The sequence below is a fragment of the Mastomys coucha genome, unplaced genomic scaffold, assembly GCF_008632895.1.
Source record: "Mastomys coucha isolate ucsf_1 unplaced genomic scaffold, UCSF_Mcou_1 pScaffold4, whole genome shotgun sequence".
NCBI classification, from domain to species: Eukaryota; Metazoa; Chordata; class Mammalia; order Rodentia; family Muridae; genus Mastomys; species Mastomys coucha.
In genome coordinates, this window is record NW_022196910.1 from 448927 (window position 1) to 453135 (window position 4209).

The window sequence follows — 4209 nt, forward strand, 5'->3', positions numbered from 1 at the left end:
TTTTTTTTTGTAAATTAGTGATTAATGAAGAGGGCCCAGTCCACTGGGAGTGGTGCTATCCCTGGGTTGGTGGTCCTGGGTTCTATAAGAAAGCAGGCTGACAAACCATAGGGAGCAAGCCAGTAAGCAGTGCCTTCCATGACCTCTGCATCAGCTCCCACCTCCAGGTTCTTTCCTTGTTTGAGTTCCTGTCCTGATTTTCTTCAATACTGAAAAGTAATGTGGAAGTGTAAGCCAAATAAACCCTTTCCTCCCCAACTAAGACACCTACATGACACATTGTTCTAAAAAATAAATGAGTGAATAACCACTTACAGAAAATTGAATGAAGTTCATACTAAGTGAGAAGCATTGGAGAACAGAAACAAACAGAGATTAGAGCAGTAATGTATATACAAAAATGATATTTTAAAAGTGATATATACTGCAATGGTCTGAATGAGAATGACTTCCACAGGTCCCTACGTTTGACTGCTTGGTCATTAGGGAGAAGCAACGCTTGAGAAGGATCAGGTCATGTGGCCTTCTTGGAGAGACTGTAGGCTTAGCAGAGGTCTATGACTAGGGCCATGAGCTGAGTGTCAGTACGTAGTCAGGAGGGAGTGTGGGCTTAGAGGAGGTCTATGACTAGGGCCATGAGCTGAGTGTCAGTACTTAGTCAGGAGGGAGTGGCACCCCTTGGCAGAGAGTAGGAGGGGTGGTGGTGTAGAAGAAAGGGTCACTCGGGGGTACTTTCATGTTTCAAGGGCCCAAGCCAGAAGCACTGGCTTTCTCTCTTCCTGCTGCCTACAGATCCAGATGTAGAATTCCCAGCTAACATGCCCACCTGAACGCCACCATGCTCTTGACCATGATGACAAAAGAATAAATCTCTGAAATTGTAAGCAATCCCCAATTAAATGCTTTCTGTTAAGAGAAACGTCATGGTCTCGTCATAGCGATGAAACACTGGCTAACTGTATCAGCTAAGGTTTCCATTGCTGTGAAGAGGCGCCAAGGCGACAGCAGAAAACATTTCACTGGGGCTGGCATACAGTTTCAGAGACTTTGTCATGGCAAGAAGCATAGCAGCATCCAGGTCGACATGGAGCTGGGACAGATCCTGAGAGTTCTAAGTCTTGGTCTCCAGGCAGCAGAAGAGGGGCACTGTGTCACACTGGCCACACTCGATCACATAGAGGTCAAAGGCAACCTCCACAGTGGCACACTTCCTTCAACAAGGCCACACCTACTCCAACAAGGCCACATCTCCTAACAGTGCCACTCCGTAGGAAGCAAGCACTCAAACGCATGAGTCTATGGGAGCCATATCTATTCAACCCACCACACTAAGTCACATATTGAAATTTGGCTTTTAAAAGAGATTAAAAATAAATAAAAGAACAGCTAGATATTTTGACTTTAAAACAGAATAAGTTCTTTCCTGGTAGAGAAAATGCCATTAGTAGGTGACTATCTGGCCTGGCCCGTGTAAGTGTTAGCTGCCACACACACACACAGCCCTGTGTCTCAGCCACACACACACAGCCCTGTGTCTCAGCCCTCTTACCACAGTGAAATGAGCCAACCAGATTTGCATTTACCACATGAGAAAGTTGTTCAACTGAAAATTTCATTAGCCCAAGATAATTTCCCAAAGCAGGACCCACCAGTTCGGTTTGGCTTCTTCATTCATATGGTCTGAATTGATGCATGCTGGGAAAGTACACAGAAAGTCACTCACCTGACACATAAGAACCTTCTTTATAACAAAGACCCCAGCAGCTCACTGAATTAAACTTTGCATAGCCTGTTTCCCCCTGCAATGGACACAGTAAACTTTTCCTTCTATTCTGGTCTCAAGAGAGAAGCCATACTCCACACACAAATCCTTTTCCTGTTACTGTTATGGTCAGTCCATGACGTGAGTCACATAGATATTTTTTAGAACTGTGTGATGTTACAAACCTTTAATTAAAGAGTTGAGGATGTTGACTCAGAAAGGGAGCAAGGCCCGTGTAGCCACACAGTGGGATGAAGGCAACCTGAGTCAACATGGGAGACCTTGTCATAAGTTTATTTTTTTGAAAGCCCTACCTGGACTGCCTGGTTGGGACTCATTTTTTTACAAAGAATATCAGCTATGAACAAAACTGTATTAGACTCTGAAATGAGACAAGTGTTAATAGAAACCTTGGCATATGGAAATGCAAATGCTGAATATTTAAAGTTATTAGACCACTAAAGGCAGGGACAGCACCCATGTACAAGTGGATAAGGATACAACTGATATTGTCCTAGCACGCATCGTGCTAATATCATTGGTTACTAGCATTAACATGGTGGCACAGAATTATCCACAGGTCCTGCTGCAGAGCATCTCATGTCCTCTTTAGTTTTCTGTGGGCACAAGACACCCAACTGATGAACACATACACTGAAGCAAAACACTCATGCACATGAAAGAAATTTAGTAAATTAAAAACACATACTCTCATAACACATGTCCCTAAGAATAAATACAAGAATACATAGAAATATAGCAAATGTCTGTACCCAAAACTGTAACTTTGTTATAAAAAGAACCAATGAACTCAATCGAAGGAGAGAAATTCCAGGAGTGTAGACAAGAAGTCTCAATATTATTATTATTTTGGTTTTGGTTTTTGGTTTTTCGAGACAGGGTTTCTCTGTGTAGCCCTGGCTGTCCTGGAACTCACTCTGTGGACTAGGTTGGCCTTGAACTCAGAAATCCGCCTGCCTCTGCCTCCCCAGTGCTGGGATTAAAGGCGTGCGCCACCACTGCCCGGCTCAATATTATTTTAGTAAAGAATCTGAGCTATAGATTCAACAATTAAAGAGTCTAACGATTTCTGCAATGAACAACAGAAAACATGAGCAACACAAGACTGAATAAACAGTGACACAATCTGACTTCAAAACTTCCCTACACCTGCAATAAAGACTGTGCTGTTCGAGAAAGAATAAAGAGACCAACAGAACATTAAAAAAAAAAACAATTAGAACAAAATCGCAATTAATATAGGGTCGATTTTGACAATTTAGGCAAGGAAACACAGTGAACACACGTGACTGGACCACCGTGGCAGACTTTACACCTGTGCAGAATTCACTACAGATGGAACATCTGAATGTCAAGTGCCTAGTAAGAACTTCTAGAAGACGCTAGGGAAACTAGAGCTCTGCCAGTCAGCCAACTTGTCCTCCCTGACACTAAAAGCCGCGCGTGTGCGCGCCCCGCAAAATGACGTGAACAGTTTCCAAGCAACGTCCCAGGCTGTGCGCAGGCGCAGCCAGGGGAACGGTGTCATGGAGAGGTCCCGTTTCCGCCTGCGAGGGACAAGGACCCTCAGTAACCTCAGGTGAACAAACGGAATCACACCGGGCGCCGCGTCCCACAGCCGGTCCCCGCACCCCGGGACAACCCCACACGGGCTCCTCCCCGCGTGGGGACGACGGCCCTGCTCACCATGGCGCGGATTCCCAGCTCGCCCGCTCTCCTCTCAGCTCCTAGCCGCTAGTCTCAGCAGCACGGAACACGGAACCACCAAAGCCTCCCTCAGAAACATAGCGGAGCCTGCAGCATGGCGGACCGGAAGTGCCCGCCTCCATTCTAACTGGCCTCCGTATCCGAGCTCTGAGTGGCTAGTGAGGCCTTGAGTGACAGGAGCCGCTCCCTTAGCTACAGAGTTGCCTAGACGCCCCACCCCCCACCCCCCATGGTGGTTCACAGCCCTGGGCGGCTCCACCCCAGGCACAGACCTGTCCTGCTGGCACAGACCTGTGGAGATTGACTGTAGAACTTGCACCCATACTGCAAAGTTGTCCCTGCACTATTTCTGCACACAGTAGGCACTTCCTCGTGTAGGCATAGGTTGTCTAGCATAAACAGATCGTTACTCTGTGTGTACTGTGTGACTCTCCTGCTCACAGCTGAAATGAGGCCCACAGGATACAGGTCATATTTAAGCCACCTGATTGATATTCACCAGGCATTAGCATTTTCTATAAGGCTCACAAAGGATTGCTCGCATCTCTCTCAGCTGTACACTGTTGGTCAAATATTAACACTTTCCCAGCCTTCTGTGATGGGAATGGCCTTCCATGCCACCTTTTGGGAGGTGGAGGCAGGACATTAAAACTTTCTGGTCTGAGACCAAAAACACAATTATGGTCCCCAAAGGGGAGGTACCAGGGTGATGATCTAGG

General features: G+C 46.3%; 1 pseudogene; it reads right to left on the reverse strand.

Moving 5' to 3' along the window:
* LOC116076283 overlaps positions 1-3607 on the reverse strand; it is a 14092-nt pseudogene extending 10485 nt beyond the window's left edge.
* Positions 3608-4209: the final 602 nt, after the last annotated feature.